Source organism: Triturus cristatus, chromosome 5_2 (assembly GCF_964204655.1).
Source record: "Triturus cristatus chromosome 5_2, aTriCri1.1, whole genome shotgun sequence".
NCBI classification, from domain to species: Eukaryota; Metazoa; Chordata; class Amphibia; order Caudata; family Salamandridae; genus Triturus; species Triturus cristatus.
The window spans coordinates 554,976,447-554,998,617 of NC_140588.1; the positions used below are offsets into that span (position 1 = coordinate 554,976,447).

Below are 22,171 nucleotides of genomic sequence, written 5' to 3' on the forward strand. Positions count from 1 at the left end.
TAAAACTTCTAAGAACTGAATGGAAAAGAAAATTGTAAAGTTCAGATAAGTCCCACTGAAATTTGTACTCAGATCCCTGTTTTCAGAGTCCAGAGTGCTAACCATGACACCATCCACCCTCCCCTACCAGGGTGAGCTTTCCATTTTGACAGAAGAGATTTGCCTCAGGGGGCAACTTATCTTTTATTGAAAAATATTATCTCACATAAAAACCACTGTTCAACAGAGTTATAACGTTATTTGAGTCTTTTGGGCAACATCCTTCCCCAACATAGTTCAATATGCAAAAGTTTACCAGAATAGGAAAGCAATCCAATTCAGTTTCTCTTTGACAGTAGAATATTAAAAACTTTGACATTTCCACATTGCTGCAGCAGTTTGCACTCCTTTCACATGGGAGGTTCCATGGTGTAATGGTTAGCACTTTGGACTTTGAATCCAATGATCCGAGTTCAAATCTCGGTGGGACCATTTTATGACTCTTGACCAAATCATTTTCTTTCAAGTGTATTCATTAATATCACATATCTAATACCGGTAGGGTGAAAAATTAATTTATTGATTATACTCTAAAAGTTTACTAGATGTGAGCAAATAATAGAATTTTTACAATACCTGGAAACTAAATGGCTCAAAATAATGAGAGATTTTACAAACTCACTCTGGTTTCTCAAACTCATCACAGGGGCCTGATGCACGACATTACTTTTTAAAATCTTACTGTTTTTGATAAGGGGAACAAGGAACTTTTTAATTGCAAAGCATTCATTAAAACAAAACTTGAGGAGCCAAACTTTGTATTACGGTGACCGAAAATGTGCAGTTTGAATAATAATCTTGAAATTCAGACGTACAAAGATTTTACACACTGATTTTCAACAGTAATTCCACAACCAATAAAGTTGAATCTTTTGAAAGGCATGTCAAAGGTGTGAATCTGAAATTCACTTTCAAAGAAATTCACAATGAAATGCACTGTGTAAGTCCAGCATGTTGTCAGCTAAGAAATCAGCAAAAATGAACTATCTCATTACTGGCCATATAGATGAGAAAGGAAAATAAACTCATGTTTACAATGTGGATGTGAAAGAACAGTTTCTAGGTTCAGCTTCAATATTTATGTTTATGAATAATTGATATGTTCATATTGTCTAACAGCTATCTAGACGGATAAAGCTATGTATGCATCTATACATACTTATGCGTTCATACGCATCAGTATAAAACATTGATATTAGGTTTTTTCTAGACCAAATTCTAAAAAATGAGTTAAACAGTGAATCTCATAATTGTAGTAGGTCCCACCGAGATTTGAACTCGGATCGCTGGATTCAGAGTCCAGAGTGCTAACCATTACACCATGGAACCCTCTCACACAAGAGTGACTTTTCCATTGAGACAAAAGAGAGCGCATCAGTGATGGCCTTCTCTTATATTGATACAAAGATATCTCATTTGAATGGTCATAGTGGATAGAGCTTTAATGTGATTTGATTCTTTTCGCTACTATATTCTCTATAAAAGTGTTAAATATTCAAATGTTTATCAGAATATAAAAGTTATATCACAATGTTCATCTTTGCCTGTAGCATAATTAAACAGTCTACATTTCCAGACTACTGAAGCAATGTCTCTGTCTCCTGCATGGGTGGCTCCATAGAGCAATGGTTGGCAATTTGGACTTTGCATCCAATGATCCGATTTGAGACCTTGGAGGGACTTTTTTTATTACTCTTGAGCTTTTCCATTTCTTCATCTTTGTTCATTGATAGCTCAAATCCAACACCAGTAGGTTGAAAGAGTCAATTATTGAATGCTTTCAAAATGTCCATCAGCTTGAACAAGTTACATCAATACAAACTTTACAATACTTTGACATCAAATTTCTTCACAAAGTAGTTAGCCATTATAAAATCATATCCTGATTTTCTCAAACGCATTTCAGACGGGTGATTCACAGCATCACTTTTTTAAGCTTTCCTGCTATTGATAAGGCGAAAATAGCACATTTTGAATGAGAAGTTTTCTTCAATCAAACATAGAGGAACCCAAATGATGATCTCATTCAGCTAGTAAAAATGTTGTTTTATATTAGTATGGAAATCGTGAAAAGAAAATGTTTTTCATGCTGATTTACAACAGTTGCTCTCCAATCGTAAAATATAAGCTTTTGGTCGGAGGCATCACAGGTACTGATCAAATTCTCATTTTTGAACTTTATTCACAAATCATATGATATGCTTTGTATACATCAACTGTATTGTTGGATCAATACTGAGTAAAAAGTGACTATCTCAATTTCAGGACATATAAAAGAGAAAGAAGTAGAAACTCATGTTTCAAATGCTGAGAGGCAACAACTGTTCATGATTTTCACCTCCACTAATTATATTTATTTTTATAATCTATATGTTTATATTTTCCTATAAATATACAGAGACATATAGCTATATATACAGAGATACATATGTACAGGTTGATTTTTACATGTTTATAAGTAAATGTGATGTTGTTCCAAATAAAACTTCTAAGAACTGAATGGAAAAGAAAATTGTAAAGTTCAGATAAGTCCCACTGAAATTTGTACTCAGATCCCTGTTTTCAGAGTCCAGAGTGCTAACCATGACACCATCCACCCTCCCCTACCAGGGTGAGCTTTCCATTTTGACAGAAGAGATTTGCCTCAGGGGGCAACTTATCTTTTATTGAAAAATATTATCTCACATAAAAACCACTGTTCAACAGAGTTATAACGTTATTTGAGTCTTTTGGGCAACATCCTTCCCCAACATAGTTCAATATGCAAAAGTTTACCAGAATAGGAAAGCAATCCAATTCAGTTTCTCTTTGACAGTAGAATATTAAAAACTTTGACATTTCCACATTGCTGCAGCAGTTTGCACTCCTTTCACATGGGAGGTTCCATGGTGTAATGGTTAGCACTTTGGACTTTGAATCCAATGATCCGAGTTCAAATCTCGGTGGGACCATTTTATGACTCTTGACCAAATCATTTTCTTTCAAGTGTATTCATTAATATCACATATCTAATACCGGTAGGGTGAAAAATTAATTTATTGATTATACTCTAAAAGTTTACTAGATGTGAGCAAATAATAGAATTTTTACAATACCTGGAAACTAAATGGCTCAAAATAATGAGAGATTTTACAAACTCACTCTGGTTTCTCAAACTCATCACAGGGGCCTGATGCACGACATTACTTTTTAAAATCTTACTGTTTTTGATAAGGGGAACAAGGAACTTTTTAATTGCAAAGCATTCATTAAAACAAAACTTGAGGAGCCAAACTTTGTATTACGGTGACCGAAGATGTGCAGTTTGAATAATAATCTTGAAATTCAGACGTACAAAGATTTTACACACTGATTTTCAACAGTAATTCCACAACCAATAAAGTTGAATCTTTTGAAAGGCATGTCAAAGGTGTGAATCTGAAATTCACTTTCAAAGAAATTCACAATGAAATGCACTGTGTAAGTCCAGCATGTTGTCAGCTAAGAAATCAGCAAAAATGAACTATCTCATTACTGGCCATATAGATGAGAAAGGAAAATAAACTCATGTTTACAATGTGGATGTGAAAGAACAGTTTCTAGGTTCAGCTTCAATATTTATGTTTATGAATAATTGATATGTTCATATTGTCTAACAGCTATCTAGACGGATAAAGCTATGTATGCATCTATACATACTTATGCGTTCATACGCATCAGTATAAAACATTGATATTAGGTTTTTTCTAGACCAAATTCTAAAAAATGAGTTAAACAGTGAATCTCATAATTGTAGTAGGTCCCACCGAGATTTGAACTCGGATCGCTGGATTCAGAGTCCAGAGTGCTAACCATTACACCATGGAACCCTCTCACACAAGAGTGACTTTTCCATTGAGACAAAAGAGAGCGCATCAGTGATGGCCTTCTCTTATATTGATACAAAGATATCTCATTTGAATGGTCATAGTGGATAGAGCTTTAATGTGATTTGATTCTTTTCGCTACTATATTCTCTATAAAAGTGTTAAATATTCAAATGTTTATCAGAATATAAAAGTTATATCACAATGTTCATCTTTGCCTGTAGCATAATTAAACAGTCTACATTTCCAGACTACTGAAGCAATGTCTCTGTCTCCTGCATGGGTGGCTCCATAGAGCAATGGTTGGCAATTTGGACTTTGCATCCAATGATCCGATTTGAGACCTTGGAGGGACTTTTTTTATTACTCTTGAGCTTTTCCATTTCTTCATCTTTGTTCATTGATAGCTCAAATCCAACACCAGTAGGTTGAAAGAGTCAATTATTGAATGCTTTCAAAATGTCCATCAGCTTGAACAAGTTACATCAATACAAACTTTACAATACTTTGACATCAAATTTCTTCACAAAGTAGTTAGCCATTATAAAATCATATCCTGATTTTCTCAAACGCATTTCAGACGGGTGATTCACAGCATCACTTTTTTAAGCTTTCCTGCTATTGATAAGGCGAAAATAGCACATTTTGAATGAGAAGTTTTCTTCAATCAAACATAGAGGAACCCAAATGATGATCTCATTCAGCTAGTAAAAATGTTGTTTTATATTAGTATGGAAATCGTGAAAAGAAAATGTTTTTCATGCTGATTTACAACAGTTGCTCTCCAATCGTAAAATATAAGCTTTTGGTCGGAGGCATCACAGGTACTGATCAAATTCTCATTTTTGAACTTTATTCACAAATCATATGATATGCTTTGTATACATCAACTGTATTGTTGGATCAATACTGAGTAAAAAGTGACTATCTCAATTTCAGGACATATAAAAGAGAAAGAAGTAGAAACTCATGTTTCAAATGCTGAGAGGCAACAACTGTTCATGATTTTCACCTCCACTAATTATATTTATTTTTATAATCTATATGTTTATATTTTCCTATAAATATACAGAGACATATAGCTATATATACAGAGATACATATGTACAGGTTGATTTTTACATGTTTATAAGTAAATGTGATGTTGTTCCAAATAAAACTTCTAAGAACTGAATGGAAAAGAAAATTGTAAAGTTCAGATAAGTCCCACTGAAATTTGTACTCAGATCCCTGTTTTCAGAGTCCAGAGTGCTAACCATGACACCATCCACCCTCCCCTACCAGGGTGAGCTTTCCATTTTGACAGAAGAGATTTGCCTCAGGGGGCAACTTATCTTTTATTGAAAAATATTATCTCACATAAAAACCACTGTTCAACAGAGTTATAACGTTATTTGAGTCTTTTGGGCAACATCCTTCCCCAACATAGTTCAATATGCAAAAGTTTACCAGAATAGGAAAGCAATCCAATTCAGTTTCTCTTTGACAGTAGAATATTAAAAACTTTGACATTTCCACATTGCTGCAGCAGTTTGCACTCCTTTCACATGGGAGGTTCCATGGTGTAATGGTTAGCACTTTGGACTTTGAATCCAATGATCCGAGTTCAAATCTCGGTGGGACCATTTTATGACTCTTGACCAAATCATTTTCTTTCAAGTGTATTCATTAATATCACATATCTAATACCGGTAGGGTGAAAAATTAATTTATTGATTATACTCTAAAAGTTTACTAGATGTGAGCAAATAATAGAATTTTTACAATACCTGGAAACTAAATGGCTCAAAATAATGAGAGATTTTACAAACTCACTCTGGTTTCTCAAACTCATCACAGGGGCCTGATGCACGACATTACTTTTTAAAATCTTACTGTTTTTGATAAGGGGAACAAGGAACTTTTTAATTGCAAAGCATTCATTAAAACAAAACTTGAGGAGCCAAACTTTGTATTACGGTGACCGAAGATGTGCAGTTTGAATAATAATCTTGAAATTCAGACGTACAAAGATTTTACACACTGATTTTCAACAGTAATTCCACAACCAATAAAGTTGAATCTTTTGAAAGGCATGTCAAAGGTGTGAATCTGAAATTCACTTTCAAAGAAATTCACAATGAAATGCACTGTGTAAGTCCAGCATGTTGTCAGCTAAGAAATCCAGCAAAAATGAACTATCTCATTACTGGCCATATAGATGAGAAAGGAAAATAAACTCATGTTTACAATGTGGATGTGAAAGAACAGTTTCTAGGTTCAGCTTCAATATTTATGTTTATGAATAATTGATATGTTCATATTGTCTAACAGCTATCTAGACGGATAAAGCTATGTATGCATCTATACATACTTATGCGTTCATACGCATCAGTATAAAACATTGATATTAGGTTTTTTCTAGACCAAATTCTAAAAAATGAGTTAAACAGTGAATCTCATAATTGTAGTAGGTCCCACCGAGATTTGAACTCGGATCGCTGGATTCAGAGTCCAGAGTGCAAACCATTACACCATGGAACCCTCTCACACAAGAGTGACTTTTCCATTGAGACAAAAGAGAGCGCATCAGTGATGGCCTTCTCTTATATTGATACAAAGATATCTCATTTGAATGGTCATAGTGGATAGAGCTTTAATGTGATTTGATTCTTTTCGCTACTATATTCTCTATAAAAGTGTTAAATATTCAAATGTTTATCAGAATATAAAAGTTATATCACAATGTTCATCTTTGCCTGTAGCATAATTAAACAGTCTACATTTCCAGACTACTGAAGCAATGTCTCTGTCTCCTGCATGGGTGGCTCCATAGAGCAATGGTTGGCAATTTGGACTTTGCATCCAATGATCCGATTTGAGACCTTGGAGGGACTTTTTTTATTACTCTTGAGCTTTTCCATTTCTTCATCTTTGTTCATTGATAGCTCAAATCCAACACCAGTAGGTTGAAAGAGTCAATTATTGAATGCTTTCAAAATGTCCATCAGCTTGAACAAGTTACATCAATACAAACTTTACAATACTTTGACATCAAATTTCTTCACAAAGTAGTTAGCCATTATAAAATCATATCCTGATTTTCTCAAACGCATTTCAGACGGGTGATTCACAGCATCACTTTTTTAAGCTTTCCTGCTATTGATAAGGCGAAAATAGCACATTTTGAATGAGAAGTTTTCTTCAATCAAACATAGAGGAACCCAAATGATGATCTCATTCAGCTAGTAAAAATGTTGTTTTATATTAGTATGGAAATCGTGAAAAGAAAATGTTTTTCATGCTGATTTACAACAGTTGCTCTCCAATCGTAAAATATAAGCTTTTGGTCGGAGGCATCACAGGTACTGATCAAATTCTCATTTTTGAACTTTATTCACAAATCATATGATATGCTTTGTATACATCAACTGTATTGTTGGATCAATACTGAGTAAAAAGTGACTATCTCAATTTCAGGACATATAAAAGAGAAAGAAGTAGAAACTCATGTTTCAAATGCTGAGAGGCAACAACTGTTCATGATTTTCACCTCCACTAATTATATTTATTTTTATAATCTATATGTTTATATTTTCCTATAAATATACAGAGACATATAGCTATATATACAGAGATACATATGTACAGGTTGATTTTTACATGTTTATAAGTAAATGTGATGTTGTTCCAAATAAAACTTCTAAGAACTGAATGGAAAAGAAAATTGTAAAGTTCAGATAAGTCCCACTGAAATTTGTACTCAGATCCCTGTTTTCAGAGTCCAGAGTGCTAACCATGACACCATCCACCCTCCCCTACCAGGGTGAGCTTTCCATTTTGACAGAAGAGATTTGCCTCAGGGGGCAACTTATCTTTTATTGAAAAATATTATCTCACATAAAAACCACTGTTCAACAGAGTTATAACGTTATTTGAGTCTTTTGGGCAACATCCTTCCCCAACATAGTTCAATATGCAAAAGTTTACCAGAATAGGAAAGCAATCCAATTCAGTTTCTCTTTGACAGTAGAATATTAAAAACTTTGACATTTCCACATTGCTGCAGCAGTTTGCACTCCTTTCACATGGGAGGTTCCATGGTGTAATGGTTAGCACTTTGGACTTTGAATCCAATGATCCGAGTTCAAATCTCGGTGGGACCATTTTATGACTCTTGACCAAATCATTTTCTTTCAAGTGTATTCATTAATATCACATATCTAATACCGGTAGGGTGAAAAATTAATTTATTGATTATACTCTAAAAGTTTACTAGATGTGAGCAAATAATAGAATTTTTACAATACCTGGAAACTAAATGGCTCAAAATAATGAGAGATTTTACAAACTCACTCTGGTTTCTCAAACTCATCACAGGGGCCTGATGCACGACATTACTTTTTAAAATCTTACTGTTTTTGATAAGGGGAACAAGGAACTTTTTAATTGCAAAGCATTCATTAAAACAAAACTTGAGGAGCCAAACTTTGTATTACGGTGACCGAAGATGTGCAGTTTGAATAATAATCTTGAAATTCAGACGTACAAAGATTTTACACACTGATTTTCAACAGTAATTCCACAACCAATAAAGTTGAATCTTTTGAAAGACATGTCAAAGGTGTGAATCTGAAATTCACTTTCAAAGAAATTCACAATGAAATGCACTGTGTAAGTCCAGCATGTTGTCAGCTAAGAAATCAGCAAAAATGAACTATCTCATTACTGGCCATATAGATGAGAAAGGAAAATAAACTCATGTTTACAATGTGGATGTGAAAGAACAGTTTCTAGGTTCAGCTTCAATATTTATGTTTATGAATAATTGATATGTTCATATTGTCTAACAGCTATCTAGACGGATAAAGCTATGTATGCATCTATACATACTTATGCGTTCATACGCATCAGTATAAAACATTGATATTAGGTTTTTTCTAGACCAAATTCTAAAAAATGAGTTAAACAGTGAATCTCATAATTGTAGTAGGTCCCACCGAGATTTGAACTCGGATCGCTGGATTCAGAGTCCAGAGTGCTAACCATTACACCATGGAACCCTCTCACACAAGAGTGACTTTTCCATTGAGACAAAAGAGAGCGCATCAGTGATGGCCTTCTCTTATATTGATACAAAGATATCTCATTTGAATGGTCATAGTGGATAGAGCTTTAATGTGATTTGATTCTTTTCGCTATATTCTCTATAAAAGTGTTAAATATTCAAATGTTTATCAGAATATAAAAGTTATATCACAATGTTCATCTTTGCCTGTAGCATAATTAAACAGTCTACATTTCCAGACTACTGAAGCAATGTCTCTGTCTCCTGCATGGGTGGCTCCATAGAGCAATGGTTGGCAATTTGGACTTTGCATCCAATGATCCGATTTGAGACCTTGGAGGGACTTTTTTTATTACTCTTGAGCTTTTCCATTTCTTCATCTTTGTTCATTGATAGCTCAAATCCAACACCAGTAGGTTGAAAGAGTCAATTATTGAATGCTTTCAAAATGTCCATCAGCTTGAACAAGTTACATCAATACAAACTTTACAATACTTTGACATCAAATTTCTTCACAAAGTAGTTAGCCATTATAAAATCATATCCTGATTTTCTCAAACGCATTTCAGACGGGTGATTCACAGCATCACTTTTTTAAGCTTTCCTGCTATTGATAAGGCGAAAATAGCACATTTTGAATGAGAAGTTTTCTTCAATCAAACATAGAGGAACCCAAATGATGATCTCATTCAGCTAGTAAAAATGTTGTTTGATATTAGTATGGAAATCGTGAAAAGAAAATGTTTTTCATGCTGATTTACAACAGTTGCTCTCCAATCGTAAAATATAAGCTTTTGGTCGGAGGCATCACAGGTACTGATCAAATTCTCATTTTTGAACTTTATTCACAAATCATATGATATGCTTTGTATACATCAACTGTATTGTTGGATCAATACTGAGTAAAAAGTGACTATCTCAATTTCAGGACATATAAAAGAGAAAGAAGTAGAAACTCATGTTTCAAATGCTGAGAGGCAACAACTGTTCATGATTTTCACCTCCACTAATTATATTTATTTTTATAATCTATATGTTTATATTTTCCTATAAATATACAGAGACATATAGCTATATATACAGAGATACATATGTACAGGTTGATTTTTACATGTTTATAAGTAAATGTGATGTTGTTCCAAATAAAACTTCTAAGAACTGAATGGAAAAGAAAATTGTAAAGTTCAGATAAGTCCCACTGAAATTTGTACTCAGATCCCTGTTTTCAGAGTCCAGAGTGCTAACCATGACACCATCCACCCTCCCCTACCAGGGTGAGCTTTCCATTTTGACAGAAGAGATTTGCCTCAGGGGGCAACTTATCTTTTATTGAAAAATATTATCTCACATAAAAACCACTGTTCAACAGAGTTATAACGTTATTTGAGTCTTTTGGGCAACATCCTTCCCCAACATAGTTCAATATGCAAAAGTTTACCAGAATAGGAAAGCAATCCAATTCAGTTTCTCTTTGACAGTAGAATATTAAAAACTTTGACATTCCCACATTGCTGCAGCAGTTTGCACTCCTTTCACATGGGAGGTTCCATGGTGTAATGGTTAGCACTTTGGACTTTGAATCCAATGATCCGAGTTCAAATCTCGGTGGGACCATTTTATGACTCTTGACCAAATCATTTTCTTTCAAGTGTATTCATTAATATCACATATCTAATACCGGTAGGGTGAAAAATTAATTTATTGATTATACTCTAAAAGTTTACTAGATGTGAGCAAATAATAGAATTTTTACAATACCTGGAAACTAAATGGCTCAAAATAATGAGAGATTTTACAAACTCACTCTGGTTTCTCAAACTCATCACAGGGGCCTGATGCACGACATTACTTTTTAAAATCTTACTGTTTTTGATAAGGGGAACAAGGAACTTTTTAATTGCAAAGCATTCATTAAAACAAAACTTGAGGAGCCAAACTTTGTATTACGGTGACCGAAGATGTGCAGTTTGAATAATAATCTTGAAATTCAGACGTACAAAGATTTTACACACTGATTTTCAACAGTAATTCCACAACCAATAAAGTTGAATCTTTTGAAAGACATGTCAAAGGTGTGAATCTGAAATTCACTTTCAAAGAAATTCACAATGAAATGCACTGTGTAAGTCCAGCATGTTGTCAGCTAAGAAATCAGCAAAAATGAACTATCTCATTACTGGCCATATAGATGAGAAAGGAAAATAAACTCATGTTTACAATGTGGATGTGAAAGAACAGTTTCTAGGTTCAGCTTCAATATTTATGTTTATGAATAATTGATATGTTCATATTGTCTAACAGCTATCTAGACGGATAAAGCTATGTATGCATCTATACATACTTATGCGTTCATACGCATCAGTATAAAACATTGATATTAGGTTTTTTCTAGACCAAATACTAAAAAATGAGTTAAACAGTGAATCTCATAATTGTAGTAGGTCCCACCGAGATTTGAACTCGGATCGCTGGATTCAGAGTCCAGAGTGCTAACCATTACACCATGGAACCCTCTCACACAAGAGTGACTTTTCCATTGAGACAAAAGAGAGCGCATCAGTGATGGCCTTCTCTTATATTGATACAAAGATATCTCATTTGAATGGTCATAGTGGATAGAGCTTTAATGTGATTTGATTCTTTTCGCTATATTCTCTATAAAAGTGTTAAATATTCAAATGTTTATCAGAATATAAAAGTTATATCACAATGTTCATCTTTGCCTGTAGCATAATTAAACAGTCTACATTTCCAGACTACTGAAGCAATGTCTCTGTCTCCTGCATGGGTGGCTCCATAGAGCAATGGTTGGCAATTTGGACTTTGCATCCAATGATCCGATTTGAGACCTTGGAGGGACTTTTTTTATTACTCTTGAGCTTTTCCATTTCTTCATCTTTGTTCATTGATAGCTCAAATCCAACACCAGTAGGTTGAAAGAGTCAATTATTGAATGCTTTCAAAATGTCCATCAGCTTGAACAAGTTACATCAATACAAACTTTACAATACTTTGACATCAAATTTCTTCACAAAGTAGTTAGCCATTATAAAATCATATCCTGATTTTCTCAAACGCATTTCAGACGGGTGATTCACAGCATCACTTTTTTAAGCTTTCCTGCTATTGATAAGGCGAAAATAGCACATTTTGAATGAGAAGTTTTCTTCAATCAAACATAGAGGAACCCAAATGATGATCTCATTCAGCTAGTAAAAATGTTGTTTGATATTAGTATGGAAATCGTGAAAAGAAAATGTTTTTCATGCTGATTTACAACAGTTGCTCTCCAATCGTAAAATATAAGCTTTTGGTCGGAGGCATCACAGGTACTGATCAAATTCTCATTTTTGAACTTTATTCACAAATCATATGATATGCTTTGTATACATCAACTGTATTGTTGGATCAATACTGAGTAAAAAGTGACTATCTCAATTTCAGGACATATAAAAGAGAAAGAAGTAGAAACTCATGTTTCAAATGCTGAGAGGCAACAACTGTTCATGATTTTCACCTCCACTAATTATATTTATTTTTATAATCTATATGTTTATATTTTCCTATAAATATACAGAGACATATAGCTATATATACAGAGATACATATGTACAGGTTGATTTTTACATGTTTATAAGTAAATGTGATGTTGTTCCAAATAAAACTTCTAAGAACTGAATGGAAAAGAAAATTGTAAAGTTCAGATAAGTCCCACTGAAATTTGTACTCAGATCCCTGTTTTCAGAGTCCAGAGTGCTAACCATGACACCATCCACCCTCCCCTACCAGGGTGAGCTTTCCATTTTGACAGAAGAGATTTGCCTCAGGGGGCAACTTATCTTTTATTGAAAAATATTATCTCACATAAAAACCACTGTTCAACAGAGTTATAACGTTATTTGAGTCTTTTGGGCAACATCCTTCCCCAACATAGTTCAATATGCAAAAGTTTACCAGAATAGGAAAGCAATCCAATTCAGTTTCTCTTTGACAGTAGAATATTAAAAACTTTGACATTCCCACATTGCTGCAGCAGTTTGCACTCCTTTCACATGGGAGGTTCCATGGTGTAATGGTTAGCACTTTGGACTTTGAATCCAATGATCCGAGTTCAAATCTCGGTGGGACCATTTTATGACTCTTGACCAAATCATTTTCTTTCAAGTGTATTCATTAATATCACATATCTAATACCGGTAGGGTGAAAAATTAATTTATTGATTATACTCTAAAAGTTTACTAGATGTGAGCAAATAATAGAATTTTTACAATACCTGGAAACTAAATGGCTCAAAATAATGAGAGATTTTACAAACTCACTCTGGTTTCTCAAACTCATCACAGGGGCCTGATGCACGACATTACTTTTTAAAATCTTACTGTTTTTGATAAGGGGAACAAGGAACTTTTTAATTGCAAAGCATTCATTAAAACAAAACTTGAGGAGCCAAACTTTGTATTACGGTGACCGAAGATGTGCAGTTTGAATAATAATCTTGAAATTCAGACGTACAAAGATTTTACACACTGATTTTCAACAGTAATTCCACAACCAATAAAGTTGAATCTTTTGAAAGACATGTCAAAGGTGTGAATCTGAAATTCACTTTCAAAGAAATTCACAATGAAATGCACTGTGTAAGTCCAGCATGTTGTCAGCTAAGAAATCAGCAAAAATGAACTATCTCATTACTGGCCATATAGATGAGAAAGGAAAATAAACTCATGTTTACAATGTGGATGTGAAAGAACAGTTTCTAGGTTCAGCTTCAATATTTATGTTTATGAATAATTGATATGTTCATATTGTCTAACAGCTATCTAGACGGATAAAGCTATGTATGCATCTATACATACTTATGTGTTCATACGCATCAGTATAAAACATTGATATTAGGTTTTTTCTAGACCAAATTCTAAAAAATGAGTTAAACAGTGAATCTCATAATTGTAGTAGGTCCCACCGAGATTTGAACTCGGATCGCTGGATTCAGAGTCCAGAGTGCTAACCATTACACCATGGAACCCTCTCACACAAGAGTGACTTTTCCATTGAGACAAAAGAGAGCGCATCAGTGATGGCCTTCTCTTATATTGATACAAAGATATCTCATTTGAATGGTCATAGTGGATAGAGCTTTAATGTGATTTGATTCTTTTCGCTATATTCTCTATAAAAGTGTTAAATATTCAAATGTTTATCAGAATATAAAAGTTATATCACAATGTTCATCTTTGCCTGTAGCATAATTAAACAGTCTACATTTCCAGACTACTGAAGCAATGTCTCTGTCTCCTGCATGGGTGGCTCCATAGAGCAATGGTTGGCAATTTGGACTTTGCATCCAATGATCCGATTTGAGACCTTGGAGGGACTTTTTTTATTACTCTTGAGCTTTTCCATTTCTTCATCTTTGTTCATTGATAGCTCAAATCCAACACCAGTAGGTTGAAAGAGTCAATTATTGAATGCTTTCAAAATGTCCATCAGCTTGAACAAGTTACATCAATACAAACTTTACAATACTTTGACATCAAATTTCTTCACAAAGTAGTTAGCCATTATAAAATCATATCCTGATTTTCTCAAACGCATTTCAGACGGGTAATTCACAGCATCACTTTTTTAAGCTTTCCTGCTATTGATAAGGCGAAAATAGCACATTTTGAATGAGAAGTTTTCTTCAATCAAACATAGAGGAACCCAAATGATGATCTCATTCAGCTAGTAAAAATGTTGTTTTATATTAGTATGGAAATCGTGAAAAGAAAATGTTTTTCATGCTGATTTACAACAGTTGATCTCCAATCGTAAAATATAAGCTTTTGGTCGGAGGCATCACAGGTACTGATCAAATTCTCATTTTTGAACTTTATTCACAAATCATATGATATGCTTTGTATACATCAACTGTATTGTTGGATCAATACTGAGTAAAAAGTGACTATCTCAATTTCAGGACATATAAAAGAGAAAGAAGTAGAAACTCATGTTTCAAATGCTGAGAGGCAACAACTGTTCATGATTTTCACCTCCACTAATTATATTTATTTTTATAATCTATATGTTTATATTTTCCTATAAATATACAGAGACATATAGCTATATATACAGAGATACATATGTACAGGTTGATTTTTACATGTTTATAAGTAAATGTGATGTTGTTCCAAATAAAACTTCTAAGAACTGAATGGAAAAGAAAATTGTAAAGTTCAGATAAGTCCCACTGAAATTTGTACTCAGATCCCTGTTTTCAGAGTCCAGAGTGCTAACCATGACACCATCCACCCTCCCCTACCAGGGTGAGCTTTCCATTTTGACAGAAGAGATTTGCCTCAGGGGGCAACTTATCTTTCATTGAAAAATATTATCTCACATAAAAACCACTGTTCAACAGAGTTATAACGTTATTTGAGTCTTTTGGGCAACATCCTTCCCCAACATAGTTCAATATGCAAAAGTTTACCAGAATAGGAAAGCAATCCAATTCAGTTTCTCTTTGACAGTAGAATATTAAAAACTTTGACATTTCCACATTGCTGCAGCAGTTTGCACTCCTTTCACATGGGAGGTTCCATGGTGTAATGGTTAGCACTTTGGACTTTGAATCCAATGATCCGAGTTCAAATCTCGGTGGGACCATTTTATGACTCTTGACCAAATCATTTTCTTTCAAGTGTATTCATTAATATCACATATCTAATACCGGTAGGGTGAAAAATTAATTTATTGATTATACTCTAAAAGTTTACTAGATGTGAGCAAATAATAGAATTTTTACAATACCTGGAAACTAAATGGCTCAAAATAATGAGAGATTTTACAAACTCACTCTGGTTCCTCAAACTCATCACAGGGGCCTGATGCACGACATTACTTTTTAAAATCTTACTGTTATTGATAAGGGGAACAAGGAACATTTTAATTGCAAAGCATTCATTAAAACAAAACTTGAGGAGCCAAACTTTGTATTACGGTGACCGAAGATGTGCAGTTTGAATAATAATCTTGAAATTCAGACGTACAAAGATTTTACACACTGATTTTCAACAGTAATTCCACAACCAATAAAGTTGAATCTTTTGAAAGACATGTCAAAGGTGTGAATCTGAAATTCACTTTCAAAGAAATTCACAATGAAATGCACTGTGTAAGTCCAGCATGTTGTCAGCTAAGAAATCAGCAAAAATGAACTATCTCATTACTGGCCATATAGATGAGAAAGGAAAATAAACTCATGTTTACAATGTGGATGTGAAAGAACAGTTTCTAGGTTCAGCTTCAATATTTATGTTTATGAATAATTGATATGTTCATATTGTCTAACAGCTATCTAGACGGATAAAGCTATGTATGCATCTATACATACTTATGCGTTCATACGCATCAGTATAAAACATTGATATTAGGTTTTTTCTAGACCAAATTCTAAAAAATGAGTTAAACAGTGAATCTCATAATTGTAGTAGGTCCCACCGAGATTTGAACTCGGATCGCTGGATTCAGAGTCCAGAGTGCTAACCATTACACCATGGAACCCTCTCACACAAGAGTGACTTTTCCATTGAGACAAAAGAGAGCGCATCAGTGATGGCCTTCTCTTATATTGATACAAAGATATCTCATTTGAATGGTCATAGTGGATAGAGCTTTAATGTGATTTGATTCTTTTCGCTATATTCTCTATAAAAGTGTTAAATATTCAAATGTTTATCAGAATATAAAAGTTATATCACAATGTTCATCTTTGCCTGTAGCATAATTAAACAGTCTACATTTCCAGACTACTGAAGCAATGTCTCTGTCTCCTGCATGGGTGGCTCCATAGAGCAATGGTTGGCAATTTGGACTTTGCATCCAATGATCCGATTTGAGACCTTGGAGGGACTTTTTTTATTACTCTTGAGCTTTTCCATTTCTTCATCTTTGTTCATTGATAGCTCAAATCCAACACCAGTAGGTTGAAAGAGTCAATTATTGAATGCTTTCAAAATGTCCATCAGCTTGAACAAGTTACATCAATACAAACTTTACACTACTTTGACATCAAATTTCTTCACAAAGTAGTTAGCCATTATAAAATCATATCCTGATTTTCTCAAACGCATTTCAGACGGGTGATTCACAGCATCACTTTTTTAAGCTTTCCTGCTATTGATAAGGCGAAAATAGCACATTTTGAATGAGAAGTTTTCTTCAATCAAACATAGAGGAACCCAAATGATGATCTCATTCAGCTAGTAAAAATGTTGTTTTATATTAGTATGGAAATCGTGAAAAGAAAATGTTTTTCATGCTGATTTACAACAGTTGCTCTCCAATCGTAAAATATAAGCTTTTGGTCGGAGGCATCACAGGTACTGATCAAATTCTCATTTTTGAACTTTTTTCACAAATCATATGATATGCTTTGTATACATCAACTGTATTGTTGGATCAATACTGAGTAAAAAGTGACTATCTCAATTTCAGGACATATAAAAGAGAAAGAAGTAGAAACTCATGTTTCAAATGCTGAGAGGCAACAACTGTTCATGATTTTCACCTCCACTAATTATATTTATTTTTATAATCTATATGTTTATATTTTCCTATAAATATACAGAGACATATAGCTATATATACAGAGATACATATGTACAGGTTGATTTTTACATGTTTATAAGTAAATGTGATGTTGTTCCAAATAAAACTTCTAAGAACTGAATGGAAAAGAAAATTGTAAAGTTCAGATAAGTCCCACTGAAATTTGTACTCAGATCCCTGTTTTCAGAGTCCAGAGTGCTAACCATGACACCATCCACCCTCCCCTACCAGGGTTAGCTTTCCATTTTGACAGAAGAGATTTGCCTCAGGGGGCAACTTATCTTTCATTGAAAAATATTATCTCACATAAAAACCACTGTTCAACAGAGTTATAACGTTATTTGAGTCTTTTGGGCAACATCCTTCCCCAACATAGTTCAATATGCAAAAGTTTACCAGAATAGGAAAGCAATCCAATTCAGTTTCTCTTTGACAGTAGAATATTAAAAACTTTGACATTTCCACATTGCTGCAGCAGTTTGCACTCCTTTCACATGGGAGGTTCCATGGTGTAATGGTTAGCACTTTGGACTTTGAATCCAATGATCCGAGTTCAAATCTCGGTGGGACCATTTTATGACTCTTGACCAAATCATTTTCTTTCAAGTGTATTCATTAATATCACATATCTAATACCGGTAGGGTGAAAAATTAATTTATTGATTATACTCTAAAAGTTTACTAGATGTGAGCAAATAATAGAATTTTTACAATACCTGGAAACTAAATGGCTCAAAATAATGAGAGATTTTACAAACTCACTCTGGTTCCTCAAACTCATCACAGGGGCCTGATGCACGACATTACTTTTTAAAATCTTACTGTTTTTGATAAGGGGAACAAGGAACTTTTTAATTGCAAAGCATTCATTAAAACAAAACTTGAGGAGCCAAACTTTGTATTACGGTGACCGAAGATGTGCAGTTTGAATAATAATCTTGAAATTCAGACGTACAAAGATTTTACACACTGATTTTCAACAGTAATTCCACAACCAATAAAGTTGAATCTTTTGAAAGACATGTCAAAGGTGTGAATCTGAAATTCACTTTCAAAGAAATTCACAATGAAATGCACTGTGTAAGTCCAGCATGTTGTCAGCTAAGAAATCAGCAAAAATGAACTATCTCATTACTGGCCATATAGATGAGAAAGGAAAATAAACTCATGTTTACAATATGGATGTGAAAGAACAGTTTCTAGGTTCAGCTTCAATATTTATGTTTATGAATAATTGATATGTTCATATTGTCTAACAGCTATCTAGACGGATAAAGCTATGTATGCATCTATACATACTTATGCGTTCATACGCATCAGTATAAAACATTGATATTAGGTTTTTTCTAGACCAAATTCTAAAAAATGAGTTAAACAGTGAATCTCATAATTGTAGTAGGTCCCACCGAGATTTGAACTCGGATCGCTGGATTCAGAGTCCAGAGTGCTAACCATTACACAATGGAACCCTCTCACACAAGAGTGACTTTTCCATTGAGACAAAAGAGAGCGCATCAGTGATGGCCTTCTCTTATATTGATACAAAGATATCTCATTTGAATGGTCATAGTGGATAGAGCTTTAATGTGATTTGATTCTTTTCGCTATATTCTCTATAAAAGTGTTAAATATTCAAATGTTTATCAGAATATAAAAGTTATATCACAATGTTCATCTTTGCCTGTAGCATAATTAAACAGTCTACATTTCCAGACTACTGAAGCAATGTCTCTGTCTCCTGCATGGGTGGCTCCATAGAGCAATGGTTGGCAATTTGGACTTTGCATCCAATGATCCGATTTGAGACCTTGGAGGGACTTTTTTTTATTACTCTTGAGCTTTTCCATTTCTTCATCTTTGTTCATTGATAGCTCAAATCCAACACCTGTAGGTTGAAAGAGTCAATTATTGAATGCTTTCAAAATGTCCATCAGCTTGAACAAGTTACATCAATACAAACTTTACAATACTTTGACATCAAATTTCTTCACAAAGTAGTTAGCCATTATAAAATCATATCCTGATTTTCTCAAACGCATTTCAGACGGGTAATTCACAGCATCACTTTTTTAAGCTTTCCTGCTATTGATAAGGCGAAAATAGCACATTTTGAATGAGAAGTTTTCTTCAATCAAACATAGAGGAACCCAAATGATGATCTCATTCAGCTAGTAAAAATGTTGTTTTATATTAGTATGGAAATCGTGAAAAGAAAATGTTTTTCATGCTGATTTACAACAGTTGCTCTCCAATCGTAAAATATAAGCTTTTGGTCGGAGGCATCACAGGTACTGATCAAATTCTCATTTTTGAACTTTATTCACAAATCATATGATATGCTTTGTATACATCAACTGTATTGTTGGATCAATACTGAGTAAAAAGTGACTATCTCAATTTCAGGACATATAAAAGAGAAAGAAGTAGAAACTCATGTTTCAAATGCTGAGAGGCAACAACTGTTCATGATTTTCACCTCCACTAATTATATTTATTTTTATAATCTATATGTTTATATTTTCCTATAAATATACAGAGACATATAGCTATATATACAGAGATACATATGTACAGGTTGATTTTTACATGTTTATAAGTAAATGTGATGTTGTTCCAAATAAAACTTCTAAGAACTGAATGGAAAAGAAAATTGTAAAGTTCAGATAAGTCCCACTGAAATTTGTACTCAGATCCCTGTTTTCAGAGTCCAGAGTGCTAACCATGACACCATCCACCCTCCCCTACCAGGGTGAGCTTTCCATTTTGACAGAAGAGATTTGCCTCAGGGGGCAACTTATCTTTCATTGAAAAATATTATCTCACATAAAAACCACTGTTCAACAGAGTTATAACGTTATTTGAGTCTTTTGGGCAACATCCTTCCCCAACATAGTTCAATATGCAAAAGTTTACCAGAATAGGAAAGCAATCCAATTCAGTTTCTCTTTGACAGTAGAATATTAAAAACTTTGACATTTCCACATTGCTGCAGCAGTTTGCACTCCTTTCACATGGGAGGTTCCATGGTGTAATGGTTAGCACTTTGGACTTTGAATCCAATGATCAGAGTTCAAATCTCGGTGGGACCATTTTATGACTCTTGACCAAATCATTTTCTTTCAAGTGTATTCATTAATATCACATATCTAATACCGGTAGGGTGAAAAATTAATTTATTGATTATACTCTAAAAGTTTACTAGATGTGAGCAAATAATAGAATTTTTACAATACCTGGAAACTAAATGGCTCAAAATAATGAGAGATTTTACAAACTCACTCTGGTTCCTCAAACTCATCACAGGGGCCTGATGCACGACATTACTTTTTAAAATCTTACTGTTATTGATAAGGGGAACAAGGAACTTTTTAATTGCAAAGCATTCATTAAAACAAAACTTGAGGAGCCAAACTTTGTATTACGGTGACCGAAGATGTGCAGTTTGAATAATAATCTTGAAATTCAGACGTACAAAGATTTTACACACTGATTTTCAACAGTAATTCCACAACCAATAAAGTTGAATCTTTTGAAAGACATGTCAAAGGTGTGAATCTGAAATTCACTTTCAAAGAAATTCACAATGAAATGCACTGTGTAAGTCCAGCATGTTGTCAGTTAAGAAATCAGCAAAAATGAACTATCTCATTACTGGCCATATAGATGAGAAAGGAAAATAAACTCATGTTTACAATGTGGATGTGAAAGAACAGTTTCTAGGTTCAGCTTCAATATTTATGTTTATGAATAATTGATATGTTCATATTGTCTAACAGCTATCTAGACGGATAAAGCTATGTATGCATCTATACATACTTATGCGTTCATACGCATCAGTATAAAACATTGATATTAGGTTTTTTCTAGACCAAATTCTAAAAAATGAGTTAAACAGTGAATCTCATAATTGTAGTAGGTCCCACCGAGATTTGAACTCGGATCGCTGGATTCAGAGTCCAGAGTGCTAACCATTACACCATGGAACCCTCTCACACAAGAGTGACTTTTCCATTGAGACAAAAGAGAGCGCATCAGTGATGGCCTTCTCTTATATTGATACAAAGATATCTCATTTGAATGGTCATAGTGGATAGAGCTTTAATGTAATTTGATTCTTTTCGCTATATTCTCTATAAAAGTGTTAAATATTCAAATGTTTATCAGAATATAAAAGTTATATCACAATGTTCATCTTTGCCTGTAGCATAATTAAACAGTCTACATTTCCAGACTACTGAAGCAATGTCTCTGTCTCCTGCATGGGTGGCTCCATAGAGCAATGGTTGGCAATTTGGACTTTGCATCCAATGATCCGATTTGAGACCTTGGAGGGACTTTTTTTATTACTCTTGAGCTTTTCCATTTCTTCATCTTTGTTCATTGATAGCTCAAATCCAACACCAGTAGGTTGAAAGAGTCAATTATTGAATGCTTTCAAAATGTCCATCAGCTTGAACAAGTTACATCAATACAAACTTTACAATACTTTGACATCAAATTTCTTCACAAAGTAGTTAGCCATTATAAAATCATATCCTGATTTTCTCAAACGCATTTCAGACGGGTGATTCACAGCATCACTTTTTTAAGCTTTCCTGCTATTGATAAGGCGAAAATAGCACATTTTGAATGAGAAGTTTTCTTCAATCA

At 33.9% G+C, this 22,171-nt stretch overlaps 16 non-coding genes across 16 annotated transcripts; 8 read left to right on the top strand and 8 right to left on the bottom strand.

Annotated features, from left to right (window-relative positions):
* Positions 1 to 399: 399 nt before the first annotated feature.
* On the top strand, positions 400 to 471 carry TRNAQ-UUG (transfer RNA glutamine (anticodon UUG)). Its single transcript has one exon. It is a non-coding gene; the product is annotated as a tRNA-Gln (tRNA).
* Positions 472 to 1,296: 825 nt separating this feature from the next.
* On the bottom strand, positions 1,297 to 1,368 carry TRNAQ-CUG (transfer RNA glutamine (anticodon CUG)). The gene has a single exon. It is a non-coding gene; the product is annotated as a tRNA-Gln (tRNA).
* Positions 1,369 to 2,918: 1,550 nt separating this feature from the next.
* TRNAQ-UUG (transfer RNA glutamine (anticodon UUG)) lies at positions 2,919 to 2,990 on the top strand. Its single transcript has one exon. It is a non-coding gene; the product is annotated as a tRNA-Gln (tRNA).
* An 825-nt stretch (positions 2,991 to 3,815) lies between these two features.
* Positions 3,816 to 3,887, bottom strand: TRNAQ-CUG (transfer RNA glutamine (anticodon CUG)). Its single transcript has one exon. It is a non-coding gene; the product is annotated as a tRNA-Gln (tRNA).
* Positions 3,888 to 5,437: 1,550 nt separating this feature from the next.
* Positions 5,438 to 5,509, top strand: TRNAQ-UUG (transfer RNA glutamine (anticodon UUG)). Its single transcript has one exon. It is a non-coding gene; the product is annotated as a tRNA-Gln (tRNA).
* An 826-nt stretch (positions 5,510 to 6,335) lies between these two features.
* On the bottom strand, positions 6,336 to 6,407 carry TRNAQ-CUG (transfer RNA glutamine (anticodon CUG)). The gene has a single exon. It is a non-coding gene; the product is annotated as a tRNA-Gln (tRNA).
* Positions 6,408 to 7,957: 1,550 nt separating this feature from the next.
* Positions 7,958 to 8,029, top strand: TRNAQ-UUG (transfer RNA glutamine (anticodon UUG)). The gene has a single exon. It is a non-coding gene; the product is annotated as a tRNA-Gln (tRNA).
* An 825-nt stretch (positions 8,030 to 8,854) lies between these two features.
* On the bottom strand, positions 8,855 to 8,926 carry TRNAQ-CUG (transfer RNA glutamine (anticodon CUG)). The gene has a single exon. It is a non-coding gene; the product is annotated as a tRNA-Gln (tRNA).
* Positions 8,927 to 10,473: 1,547 nt separating this feature from the next.
* Positions 10,474 to 10,545, top strand: TRNAQ-UUG (transfer RNA glutamine (anticodon UUG)). The gene has a single exon. It is a non-coding gene; the product is annotated as a tRNA-Gln (tRNA).
* Positions 10,546 to 11,370: 825 nt separating this feature from the next.
* On the bottom strand, positions 11,371 to 11,442 carry TRNAQ-CUG (transfer RNA glutamine (anticodon CUG)). The gene has a single exon. It is a non-coding gene; the product is annotated as a tRNA-Gln (tRNA).
* A 1,547-nt stretch (positions 11,443 to 12,989) lies between these two features.
* On the top strand, positions 12,990 to 13,061 carry TRNAQ-UUG (transfer RNA glutamine (anticodon UUG)). The gene has a single exon. It is a non-coding gene; the product is annotated as a tRNA-Gln (tRNA).
* Positions 13,062 to 13,886: 825 nt separating this feature from the next.
* On the bottom strand, positions 13,887 to 13,958 carry TRNAQ-CUG (transfer RNA glutamine (anticodon CUG)). The gene has a single exon. It is a non-coding gene; the product is annotated as a tRNA-Gln (tRNA).
* A 1,547-nt stretch (positions 13,959 to 15,505) lies between these two features.
* TRNAQ-UUG (transfer RNA glutamine (anticodon UUG)) lies at positions 15,506 to 15,577 on the top strand. The gene has a single exon. It is a non-coding gene; the product is annotated as a tRNA-Gln (tRNA).
* An 825-nt stretch (positions 15,578 to 16,402) lies between these two features.
* Positions 16,403 to 16,474, bottom strand: TRNAQ-CUG (transfer RNA glutamine (anticodon CUG)). Its single transcript has one exon. It is a non-coding gene; the product is annotated as a tRNA-Gln (tRNA).
* A 1,547-nt stretch (positions 16,475 to 18,021) lies between these two features.
* Positions 18,022 to 18,093, top strand: TRNAQ-UUG (transfer RNA glutamine (anticodon UUG)). Its single transcript has one exon. It is a non-coding gene; the product is annotated as a tRNA-Gln (tRNA).
* Positions 18,094 to 21,435: 3,342 nt separating this feature from the next.
* Positions 21,436 to 21,507, bottom strand: TRNAQ-CUG (transfer RNA glutamine (anticodon CUG)). Its single transcript has one exon. It is a non-coding gene; the product is annotated as a tRNA-Gln (tRNA).
* Between the last annotated feature and the right edge of the window lie 664 nt (positions 21,508 to 22,171).